We start from the raw sequence: 13,742 nt of genomic DNA, 5'->3' as shown, positions 1-13,742 counted from the left end.
TACATCTTGCTTATTCTTTCTTGAAGTAATAATAAAATGGATGTGATGATAATATTGATTATATGCAACTAAATGTTTCTGAAGCATGACAACAAACACATTCGGGACATTACATATTTTCAACTGACACAGACTACTTTGACCCATCTTCCCGAGGCTAGGGAGTTAACTGACTATAAAAGTCCAGTTTCAATTGGGAAACTTGCCTCGGGAAGATAACTTGGACCGACAGTGGCGTTGATAGCGAGTGAGTGAGTGAGTGAAAATATGAGTGAGTGAGTAAAAATATGAATAAGTTTAAAATTTGGGTAAATATTTTTAAGCGTCTACATTTTATCAACATAGTAAAAGAGGCTGTACGTAATGTAGGTATCTTATATAAGAAATAAACGACTCGTGTTCGTTGTTTATAGTACAATAAAAAACTGCAGGGAGAATAAACCACTCGGGACTGCGCCCACTCGTCGTTTATTTCTTAAATATATTACCGTTAGTTTTCTTTTACAAATTATGAAATGTTACAGCGTTCAAAACAACCAACCAAACAAACAAACAAACAAGCAAGCAGTATACCTGCTTCCTGAATAAGGTCACGCGACAATCTTTCACATGATCAACTGGTATCCTATAATGGCTGTAGGCGGTCAGTTCTAATGTCATTGACCTACGGTCTCGGTAATATAACTGGGGGCGTCAGCAGGTAAATCTTAGGGTTGTAAGATTACGTAAGTAATACCATAAGTGTAGTTACATGAATATACTCAAAATGTCCTCCACGGCCGCCAACTTGATACAGTGAGATCTGATGTCAAATAATGTAATTTTACTGCAAAACGTCACTACATCTGAATTTGAAGATCTTTTTTACATATACCAGTCCGCTTTCGATATGGATAATTAAGATATAAAACACTGTTACGACATATGGATACTTAAATATCCAACACTGTTACGACATATAGATACTAAAACATACAACACTGTTACGACATATAGATACTAAGTTATACAACACCGTTACGACATATATATACTAAGATATACAACACAGTTACAACATATGATTACTAAGATATACAACACTGTCACGACATATGATTACTGAGACATACAACACTGTCTCGACATATGATTACTAAGATATACAACACTGTCACGACATATGATTACTAAGATATACAACACTGTCTCGACATATGATTACTAAGATATACAACACTGTCACGACATATGATTACTAAGATATACAACACTGTCACGACATTTGATTACTAAGATATAGAACTCTGTTATGACATATGATTACTAAGATATACAACACTGTCACGACATATGATTACTAAGATATACAACGCTGTCACGACATATGATTACTGAGATATACAACACTGATTAAGCCGACACGCCGTGGAATACTCTTCAATCAACGTTAAACTCAACTCACTCACCTCTTCCAATAAGCAGAGACTGTGCTACACAGCGCGACGTTCATACCAAGTCCAGATCTACATATGAGAAATGTCCTGTGTCAAACCGCGAGAGAGTATTTGCACATCAAGCTGACACACCGTGAAACAACTGAAATACTCTTCCAGCACAATTAAACCCAACTCACTCACCCCAACTTGAAGTGGACCAACACGCCTATTAAAAGTTGAGTATAAACACATACAGAAAAATTATAATCTAACGTCGCATCGATATATTCCTACATGACTATGTGACACATGTAGCCATAAAGGTTCTTATTTTAAAACGTACCATTCCTTCAGATTCACCAAGAATACAATGAAAGAAAACCCGTACTTACTCATCCCAGTTCGGACTGCCGATGGTTGAAGAAGTATGGACACAGCTTGTTAAGTTCAAGTCCGGGTACTGACTGGTCTCATGTATGACAAGCGCAACCTCACCCTCATGCATAGCGTTACCGGTTAAGCGCCACCATTCCGTCATTAGAGACCCGGCTCAGGAGTGGCCTGTGTGTATTGGTGGGATTAAGGCACTGGTTATATCGATGCCAAGTGCCCGCCAACTAAAGAGACGAGCCTGATCAGGGATCACGTGTCATTGTGAAAGAGGTGTCATGCAGAACTGCAGGTGTCAGAACTCGCCTTGATTGGCTTCGCTTGACGTGGCAGTGGAATAAGCTGTGTCTCTGTTAGCTCGGGCAATTTTTCTTTATATGTGTGTATTGTCTTCTTCGTTTAACATAAGTTGCTATCATAGTACATGAAGTATGTTTGTTTGTTGTTTACCGTCGCACTCAGCAATATTCCAGCTATATGACGGCGGTCTGTAAAAAGTCAAGTCTAGACCAGACAATCAAGTGACTGATGTCATGAGCATCGATCCACGCAATTCGGACTGATGACATGCATCAACCAAGTCAGCGAGCCTGACCACACGATCCCGTTAGTCGCCTCGTACGACAAGCATAGTCGCCTTATACGGCAAGCGTGGGTTGCTGAAGACCTTTTCTACCCCGGATCTTCCGGAAGTATGTAGTTTTGTCAATGTGTGGTGGGAGTGCCAAGTGGTTAAAGTGCTTGCTCGTCACGCATAAGGACCAGGTTCAGTTACAACCTGCGTGTGCACAATGTATAACGGCCCATTCAGAGTTGGTACCTTAGGCATGCCAATATACGTTGGTCGTTGGTTCGAATCCCAGATTCGGCCCGCTTATGACTATTGGTATGTCAGTAGCACTCCGTGCTCGTGGGTTTCAACTTTATGTAGGGCCCGTGAAGATCCGGGTTAGAATAGGCCTTTAGTAACTCGTGTGTAGTAAAAGGCGACTATGCTTGCCGTAAGAGGCGACTTACGGATCGGGTGGTGATGCATGTCATCGTATCACAAAAGCGTCGAACGATGCTCATGACGTCAATCACTGGATTATTGCAGATTGTCGCGTTAAACAACTAACAATTAAGACATGGTGTTGGAAAAATTCTAGAGTGATGGTGGTCCTTGTGAAACCCCCTTGCACGATTATGATGCTGACAAACCAAGAGTCATAATCAGGGCGAACCTTGGATCGAACCCAGGAGCACAGGATCATGACACATAAAAGGGGCGTAACTATGCAGAGCGCTCTAAGATGTCAAAGGTGAGGTGAAATCGGGTTTAACGTCGCGTTCAAAATTATTGCACATATCTGGCGACGTGTATGTGGGTGCATCCGTCCGTGTGTGGGCTTCACTGATGTCGGTGTTATAGTGCTAGCCCACTGAGATACCATGTCTCAGTTTTAACATCAATACTTGACTCGACACAGTATATCATCTCATAACGACACTCACTGAACAGACGCTCTGTCCACTAGACCACGGAGGCCTTCTCCAGGCAGATGCTCTATCCACTAGACCACAGAGGCAGTTTCCGGGAGACGCTCTATCCACTAGACCACGGAGGCAGTCTCCGGACAAACGCTCTATCCACTAGACCACAGAGGCAGTTTCCGGGAGACGCTCTATCCACTAGACCACAGAGGCAGTCTCCGGACAGACGCTCTATCCACTAGACCACAGAGGCCTCCGGAACACGCTCTATCCACTAGACCACAGAGGCCTCCGGAAGACGCTCTATCCACGAGACCACGGAGGCAGTCTCCGGACAGACGCTCTTTCCACGAGACCACAGAGGCAGTCTCCGGAACACGCTCTATCCACTAGACCACAGAGGCCCCCGGAAGACGCTCTATCCACTAGACCACAGAGGCCTTCTCCGGACAGACGCTCTATCCACTAGACCACAGAGGCCTTCTCCGGACAGACGCTCTATCCACTAGACCATGGAGGCAGTTTCCGGACAGACGCTCTATCTACTTGACCACGGAGACAGTTTCCGGGCAGACGCTTTGACCACTAGAACACAGAGGCCTCCGGAAGACGCTATATCCACTAGACCACGGAGGTAGTCTCCAGGCAGATGCTCTATCCACTAGACCACAGATGCAGTCTCCGGAAGACGCTATATCCACTAGACCACGGAGGTAGTCTCCAGGCAGATGCTCTATCCACTAGACCACAGATGCAGTCTCCGGAAGACGCTATATCCACTAGACCACGGAGGTAGTCTCCAGGCATATGCTGTTTCCACTAGACCACGGAGGCAGTCTCCGGACAGACGCTCTATCCACTAGACCACGGAGGCAGTCACAATGCACGGAGTCCACAATCAAAACTGTTCACTACAGGAATGTTTTGACAATGAAAGCAACAGTAATTTAATGACTCTCGGGCAAGTCACGGAGCCGTAGCGGGACTCATTGCAGCTTGCCTTTATACACAACGGTGAGCTAGCCCTGCCTCGTGGAGTTTTGTTGTTGTTTAACGTCACATTTGGCAATATTTTATGAAAACGGCCTGTAAATCATCGATCCTGGGCCAGACACACATGAGGCTAATATCAAATGTAAGGTTCCACGTCACTGGTAGATGATGGCACGCAATCCACGTGACCTGACAACCGATCAATTCAGTCGCCGACCAAGCATAAACGCTGGGGGTCAATTGTAACAGTGGTATCTTGTCAGTCTTAGGTAAACAACAACTATGTCACTGTTGCCAGTGGCTCAAACGTTCGCCTGGATGGAGCAAGTCCTGACTACGGAAGCCCATGAGGGCCACACATTTATTTTTATATCTTGAAATTTCAAGTTCTTATCATTATAATTCAAATTAATACATTAAAATTAAAATTCTTTTAATTAAACTTCAAGTTCTTATCCTGAAAGGTCAAATCCTTTTCTTGGTACAGAGTCAGATCAAAGCAGAAAGTAGGTTGGTTTGTCGTTTTATGCAGCATTCAGCAATATACCAGCTATATGACGGCGGTCTGTAAATAATCGAGTCTGGACCAGGCAATCTAGTGATTGATTGATATCATCAATTTGGATTGATGACATGCTTCAAACCAAGTCAGCGAGCATGACCACCCGATCCCGTTAGTCGCCTCTTACGACAAGCATAGTCGCCTTTTACGGCAAGCATGGGTTGCTGAAGACCTATTCTACCCCGGACCTTCACGGACGCAAAGACGAAAGCGAAGCCTTGGCAAGTTTATCTTTACTTTTCAAGATAATAATCAATGTCATGGCCCTTATGGATTTCCGTACCTAATTATAGTAGCTTGTCGAAATGACTGTCAATAACAATGTGTCTTGTTATATATTTAAGGCGTCTCGAACAGCTGTGACATATCATACACGGCTCGGATCCCAGATTTGCCCCGATTATGTTTCTAAGTTTGTCAGCACCATACCCGTGCTCGTGGGTTTCACCTAAGTGGTAAACGTCTGAGACCTGCATCACTTCAGGCTTTCCTTCCACATTAATCTGGCACGCTGTGATATAACCGAAATACTGTTCAAAGCGTCCTTGAACCAAACTATGAGATATACATGTTATTTAACAAGAACAGCAAAATATCCACTATTAATATGCATACGTGTATTTTAGTTTTTTTCCCCATTCCCACATCAGTATACATGTATATAGTATTGCCCTGGAAAGTAGACAATCCCCATTTATTTTAACAATATTTCAAACACACTGTGCTGTCGAGATGAACATTAAGATTATCCGGTAAAACTTTGAAGAGGTCATGTCACTGCTACAAGCGGCGGACTTAGCAACTCGTCGATAAGGGGGGAAGTTATGTGTCGTTATGGTGAAACATATTTGGCACCAGAGTTTGTCCTGACTTGGCCAGTATAAACCAATCATGCTGCCCCGCCCCGAGAATAATTTATAACCGTAGTTTAAGAGCATGCTATACACATATCAAAGTTTATATACAAGTAAAACATTAATGAGAAATAAGTTAACATTTTTGTTTGTTTGTTTGTTCGAAATATTCCAGCTATATTCCATCGATCCCCGCAATTGGGATACGATGGCATGCATCAACCGAGTCAGCGATCCTGACCACCTGATCCCATTAGTTGCCTCTTACGACACACATAGTCGCCTGTTACGGCAAGCATTGGTTGGTGAAGACCTATTCTGTCCCGGATCTTCACGGGTCATACCATACTTCTTTGGTAAAAGCGTTCGCTCGTCACATCGAAGAGTGGGACACGACTCCCACATGAGTAGAATGTGTGAAGCCGATGTCTGGCGTCCCCCGCCGTCCGTTCTATGGAGGGAATAGTACTAAAAGCGGCGTACAACCACATTCACTCACAGTGCGTCACTTCAGTCGTCGCGAATTAACCTCCTAATTAGGCACTTCCTTCAAGTTAGAAATTCAGTTTAAGATCGTTTCGTTGTCATTATAATTGCCCCCTAGACACCCTGCCTACCGGACATTTGTTGTGACATGGCAACAACGGATATTATTCGCAATAGTTCGGACTGCGACGGTAGTCTAGTGGATAGAGCGTCTGCTCGAAGAGCGGAAGGTCAATGGTTTCATCCCCGTCTCCTTCACACCAGAAGACGATGAAAGATGGTACTTGTTGTTTCCCTGCCCGGCTCTCGACAAAACAATGACTGGTCGGTATGGAGTCAGCATTTTAGTGTGACATCTATGTTAAACTGCTGCATGGTATCTCATCCCAATAAAACCGACATTACTCCGCACCAATACAAGCAGTCACACGCACGCATGCACGCACACATGTGCAAGCACGTCGCTCTTTAAGTGCACTAATCTTGAACGTTAAACCCCATTTCACCTCACATTTCGCTAATCCAGACATTTGATCATCCGTACGAATTCAGTGATAGCAGGGTCGTCCGGATTATCGGGATATATCACGAAGTCTTCAACCGTAGTTTGGTATAGACAGTTCTTCATGACACTGCACCGCTTTCGTTTTGGAAAGATCTATATCCCGGTATATTGAATGAGATATATTTGGTTTATCGAAGAAGTTTGTGATAATTTTTCTTTACCCTATTATTTCTGCCTTCCTGTCATACCAAGTATTATTACCCGCTCGTGAAAAGATCCCCCGTTGAATAAACACGTTATACGCATCACGTGGTAGACGAAACACAATCAGTTTCATTTGATATCGGGATGTAGATCTCGGTATATCGAGGGAAATGTAATAAGTTCGCATTATTTTTGCTTTACTACCAGATCCAGATTATGTAAGATTTAACAGGCTTTAGGTGGTAATCTAGACACGGATCCGTTAAGGAGGTAATTCAAAAGCAGTTCATATTCTGTAGAACAGCACTGAATATAATTACCTAACCATTGCTTATTGTGTTAATACTCTGATGCTAGAATTGTTCCACAGACCGTGTGATATTAGATTCCAGGATTATTTCACTAACTGGGCTCCTGTCTGCCGTAACGACAAAAAAGTGTTAAGCTTTCTGCGTTAACCAACAGTGGAACCAGTTAAGATTATTTCGTTGTCCGTACTGTATAGAAGTGTAAGAGCCTATGTGCAATATGAAGTGTAACAATAAGTATCGCAGTACTTTTGACAAGTATTAATATTATGTAAAACCTCCACAGTGTTTTACAATTAGACCTACGTCTTGTGTCCAGTTTACTGGTCAACAGAGATCTATGATACTAGTGTTTATTTCTGGCGCTATTTGATCTATGAACGTCAGATATGTAATAATTATCATATCAATGTACCACGAAATTTCAGTATCGAAGTAACAGATGACACGTAATCAAACAAGTCGCTGTGCCGATGACAGAAATCAGAGGGGTGTAACAAATGTTGGATAACACTTTCTTAGTAAAGTACAGAATCTTGTAATTTTTTTAATTTTTTTTGGGGGGGGGGTTATGTCCTGTCCGGGATTGGAACCTACAGCGTCAGAGAGAGGCACCTAATCACCGGCACATAAAGTCAGCCATCTAACCCACACAGCCACCGAGGCTTCCGCAAAAAATGAAAGTCCGACAGCTGGTAGTCTAGATCACGTACTTTGTGTACCCCTCTTTACTAAGAAAGTATTATCTCAACGGGACGGTCGGGTAGCCTAGTGGTTAATGCGTTCTCTCGTCACGCCGAAGACCCGGGTTCGATTCCCGACATGGGTACAATGTGTGAAGCCAATTTCAGGTGTCCCCCCGCCGTGATATTGCTGGAATATTTCTAAAAGCGGCGTAAAACCATACTCACTCACTCACTGTTATCACAACTATAACATTTGTTACATCTGACCATTTTCTAAATGTGTGCATTGTGTGTTCACAACTGGGGGGATGTTTGACAGGCAAAGGGGCATTAATTTTATCATTATAATCTGTTTTTTTCTGTGATTCAAGTTAGTCGCCTGTAAAAACTTATAACCTGGGTGACCACGGAGGACGGAGATCTCAAACTACTCCAATTTTGCTGGGGATATTTCCATCTTCAGAACTGAATGTCCCTATCAAAAGTTGAGTCGTATATCAACCACAATTAACCTCAATGCTCCGCCACGATATGCTGGTGTGGTTTGATGTCAATAATCCCTTGCTTTTAACTATCGTTCCATTTACAGGGATTATTTCGCCATTCAACTGCCAAGGCAAAAACAAACTTCAAACGGCATAGGAATTACCTGCAGCGTTAACGCAAGATCGGCAGATTAGTGCAAGTGGATGTTTTTTTTAGATATTTCTACGCCGTGATATTGTAAACTGCAAAACGTAATCCTACCTGCTTTTGGTAAATTATCCAGTTCGTGTCCTCAACCAGTTCGAAGTTACATCGCTCTACTTGTGAATTAGTATATCCACAGTACGTTCTCTGAAGACCAATCCGCCGTTTCAACACACCTCATACGAGCGGAGAGACACGACCCAACCACTCGCGTTGCGGACGTATTTGTTTCTGAGTGACCGTATCGATTATCGTTGTCTCCGGGTGGCTGATTGCGACACATAATCCGGCGACGTTCGCTGGAAGAAAATCCATTTATTCTTTGATCTTGGCAATGTAACCGAAAAATTACATATCAAAGTATATAAGTGGCATTGTAGTGTGGTGTAATTGCAATCTGACCTCTGTTGTGCGCACGGCGTGAATAATGCCGATGGACGTGTAATGATTTCGCCCAGTGAGGAGTCATATTCAGTTGTTAGTGCTAGGTGGTCGTGACACATTGTTAATACCACCCCAGAGAGTCGGCGAGATTTTACGAGAATCAGGGAGAACAAAGGCCTGAGAGGATAAATGGTTGTGTGGGCGGGTCTTGCATACATCACACGCTAATTAATCTCCGAGTATATGTACCAACAGTTTGATTGAAGCATATGTATTGAAGACACAAGTAGCGCGTGAGGACTCCGGGTTTTAATTGGCCCATAGGAACCTTTGCGTACCGTAAGATCGGGTGGTCAGACTCGGTGACTTGGATGATAGCGTGGCATCGTACCCCGACGGCGGGACGCTGCTCATTATTTCAGCCACTAGTATTTCTGGTCCAGACTCGAATACCGGATTATTTCTATGGGATGCCACTCGAATACTGAATTATTTCTATAGGATGCCGCCGTATGGCTGGAATACTGCTGGCGGCATGTTACACCACTAAACATTTTACGTACTTGACCACACAGGGATAGCCCAGCTGTGTGATCAGTTCGCCACATTGGTATATATGTAGAGAAGGAAACCCGCCTCCGGTGTTCGAGTTGAACATGTAAAACATGAAGGGAGAGAATAGCACGCGCGCCAAACACCGAGGGTGTACATTTCCAACCCAAACTGAGCATAAGTGTCTTCTCTCACAAGACTGTCGAAACAATATTTAATATTTGTTTTGTTTTATGTATAAAAGGACCATCTCCGTGGTCTAGTGGAAGAGACCGGACGGTCCGGGGTTTGATCCCCGGCCGCGTCATACCAATATACGTTAAAAGATGGTACTTGCTGTTACCCTGTCAGGCGCACGGCATTAAGGGGCTAAAACAAGGACTGGTCGACTCAGAGTCAGTACACTGTGTCAGAGCGGGATACTCACCTCACCAATGTATATAAAAGTGCGTTACGACAGTTTGAAGAAACGCCCGTAAAATATATCTGGCCAGGAAATATACGCTAAACTTGGCCCTTCTAATGAACCACCTGTTTTCAAACCGTTTGGTCTAATGGTTAGAGTGCCTGACTACTGATCCTGGGGTTGTGGTTGATTACCTTTGAATCGATCGATAGGTTGTGTTTGAAGATGGCGACGGCGCCAATTAATATAATCTGTGCGACACACCACCCGGTAATAGAAGCTGACACGTGAATGCTTCTCCAGCTCGCACTGCTAATTTGTGATGTAACAGTAATCTACCGTAATCTTGTATATATAATTCGGTTGTGGCGCCTTGTACAAATGACCGTTTTATAATCATGGTCCATAACTAAACACAAAATCTTCCAGGAGTACTTAGAACGTTTGACACAATTTAACAATGTAGCTTGTCAAGACAAACGCTTTAACTGATAGTTGTCCTTTCCAGTGCCACGGCCTGTATTAGACGTGTGAAATATGCCGTGTTTCAACAAGAAAAATACAACTTCTTGTTCAGGATAATTTGTTTTTTCGATACCAGGATCAACTACATAATATCTAGTTGGATTCCACAAACTATTATCAAACCGTTCTCATATCTAGAATACAATCAAATTCTTCTACAAATATTAACCATTTTTATTCAGGGCTCCAGATAATGTTTTGTACCATTGAGTACTGAAACGGTGTTTTCTTTATCTTCCCGAGGCCAGGGTGTTAACTGACTTTATACCTCCAGTGACATCATCTTATTGTTCTCTAGTCAGGTTAAATTGCATAAACAGGGATTTTATCAACACAACATCCGTATATATGGTTATGTATGAATGTTTCTCCTTTGAAAATTATTTTGCATTTGAACACAATGTAATAAAATGTGAAATCAAATGACTAATGTGTTCTTTGTATTCCTGCGGGTCGAACATGCAACCTTCGTCTCTGTAGCCCACTGAGTATACCTCTGGGCTACAGACGCGTTGATTAAGCATAATACTTTTAAGAATATCTTTTTCAAGTACTCTTACGCCATCAACAGATATTTTACGCCCGTTATCTAAGGTTCATGGAAAGTATGTTCGAAACATTAAAATGTCGGGGTTTTATGAGATTTAAAACCCCCATCTTCGGGCCTAACGCCCCTCGTTTGTGTTCCCTGGAATCGGGTTTTAAATCCCATAAAAGCCCTCTGCATGACTTGTTTTAACCTGCACGAACTTGATAGAATGTAAAAATGATTTAAATCATAGAATTAAATCTGTTCAAGCCGTTGTGTGATAACGACCTCATCACGCCTTTTACGACGGAGATTTTTTTAACCAGACTTTAAAGATGGTACACATGTCGGCCAGAAGTAACCAGCATCCCACAAATGTTGCCATGTCCTTCAGATAGATAAGATAATCAGGGAATGTGAACACCTCAGAGATGGAGAAACCGGGTATCCCAAAGCCCCAGCAGTACGATCGTTGGAGGACTCTTTGATGTATCAGTGTATATGTGTGTGACATTAGAATAACGTTCACATAGACAGTCTGGAGTTATTTGTATTGTGTTTTGGTCCATTTTCCTATTAAGAAATAAACTGAGTTGAGAACTCAATCCAGGCTTTAGCGGGAGCCACGGCGGCGTGACAGGCGGAGCAGGTTTACATCTGTGAACACCATGCTGAGCAGCTAATCTCCGATGTTCAACCCAAACGGAATTTTGGGGTGAGACCAGTCACACGTGACATATTCCACACAGTCATTAGCAATCCCTGTGACTTCATGGTTCCTGCTCTTGGTTTTCAATTTAAGAAGTATTTCCTGTTAAAAGGTACAGTCATGTGCAACTTATATTGGCCCACCTTCAAAATGGCGGCGCATTGTTTACTGTAGCAACCTCGTCTTTCAAAGTCAAAAACTTAAAATCTATTTGTCACATGCCTTTAATATTTTGTGAGATGACCTTTTATCTTTATGACATGCAAAATCCGCATCGGAATCGTCGAATATAATCCTTGAACATACTCAAGCGGTATATTTTGCCAATATGCATGGATCTCGTTGAAAAGTTCATCAAGTGTAGTGACGTCATTGACAGGGGATTTTAAATGTCTTTTAATTTTTAGCCAAATATTTTCTATAATGTTTAAATCAGGTGACTGAGCTGGCCATAAAGCGTGTTTACTTGGTTGTCTTCCATATACTTTTTTTAGGGGGGAGGATGCGGAAACAAATTCGAAAGAAATCTTTATTTCTGTATAAATTACCACCAAAGACAATAGATAGATCTTAATTGTGCACCCCCCCCCTTTTTTTAAAAAAAGCTGTATCCGCCCATGAGACCTAATCTCCGTCGGGAAAATGACGGGCAATAACTGGCCACAAATTGGTGTCAATTACATCCATATATTTGTCAGCATTTATATTTATATTTCCTTCTACGGGAACTAAAGTTCCGACACCCTTAAAAGGGATGCAACCCCATATCATCAAAGACACCTTATGTCCCTGGGGTGGGCACACACTCTGGCCTGTATGCTTCATCGGCCTTCCTCCATACATACACACGGTTGTCAGTACCTATAACAATTTTACTTTCGTTGGAAATTATAACCTTTTTCCAGAAATTATCTACACTTTCTTTTCTCCGCTCTTTACACCATATGGGTACAATGTGTGAAGCCCATTTCTGGTGTCCCCCGCCGTGATATTGCTGGAATATTGAATAAAGCGGCGTAAAACCCATACTCACTCACTCACTCTTTACACCATAAAACACGTTTAATTCTATTCACCTGGCGCACAACCATATTTTTCTTAGCAATTCTTCTAAAATATCCTTCAGAGTGCAATGCATGCTGGACACTTCGTTTCGAAAAAAAATATATCCTTATTTGAATTAAATTCACTGGTAGTTTCCTTCAAAGCCATTCGTCGATTATTTTTCGCGAGTCTAATTGACGAGGTGCGATCACGTCCATCAATGGATTTTCTTCGAGCTCTCCGAGGTAGATTTTCGACGGATCCAGTACGGCAATATTTATGAATAATATATCTAACTGTAGATCGAGGAATCTTCAAGAGATCAGCAATTTGTCTGACTTCTACCGCTTTTAAAATTTTATGCAAATATGTCTTTGAGAGGCACGCCTAGCTCATTACTTTTTCGACATTGATAGCTGGATTCAGATGCAGTAATTTGGGCTTACACATAGCCTGTAAGTCCTAGATATACGCATACCATATCTGACTAAAATTTTAAAGCCCAAATAATGTGGATATTGAAGTTGAAATCCATGTCTCATTTGTTTGTAAATTGTATGATAACGTAAATGAAATATGTTTAGTTCACCTTATGTTCACGAAGCAGATAACCAACGAAACTCGACACATATTCTTGGTAGCAAAATGTTAAACATGGATTGGTGTTTCTTTGAGATGTCACATATTGAGGTGACACGGCACGATAGAAATGAAAAGCATACTCACTCATGGTTTCAACATATTCTATATCATATCATGTAGGTTCTGGGTGTACGATACTGGTGCACAAAGATGGAAGTAGACGCCAAAGGGACCAAATTGGAGATGGTCAACAGCTTGAAGGAAAAGATGAAAAGCAAATCAACCTTTAACAAGTCATTTTCAAGCATATGGGGCCATTCTGGTAATTACGCCATACTATGGCATTTACAATGATGAATTTGACTTACTATCAATAGAAACATGCAATTTAGAGTATTGTTGAATGTAAGTGTGCGCTCTGTGTGTGTTCCCACATTCACGC

At 42.2% G+C, this 13,742-nt stretch overlaps 1 protein-coding gene across 5 annotated transcripts in view; it reads right to left on the bottom strand.

Moving 5' to 3' along the window:
* LOC124139530 (janus kinase and microtubule-interacting protein 3-like) overlaps positions 1 to 8,808 on the bottom strand; it is a 54,742-nt gene extending 45,934 nt beyond the window's left edge. For 2 of the 5 annotated variants that reach the window (XM_048391212.1, XM_046506656.2), the window contains exon 1: positions 8,627 to 8,808. The gene's annotated coding sequence lies outside the window, so the exon portion shown is untranslated. Of the gene's footprint in view, positions 1 to 1,448; positions 1,506 to 1,810; positions 2,115 to 8,626 lie in introns of those variants that run through there. The other 3 variants (XM_048391213.1, XM_048391214.1, XM_046506657.2) reach the window with 3 other exon arrangements.
* Positions 8,809 to 13,742: the final 4,934 nt, after the last annotated feature.

This window comes from Haliotis rufescens, unplaced genomic scaffold (genome assembly GCF_023055435.1).
Source record: "Haliotis rufescens isolate VD_foot unplaced genomic scaffold, xgHalRufe1.0.p SCAF_9, whole genome shotgun sequence".
Lineage (NCBI taxonomy): Eukaryota > Metazoa > Mollusca > Gastropoda > Lepetellida > Haliotidae > Haliotis > Haliotis rufescens.
Note: the sequence above shows the minus strand (reverse complement) of the source record. Positions and strands in the feature narration are given on the sequence as shown.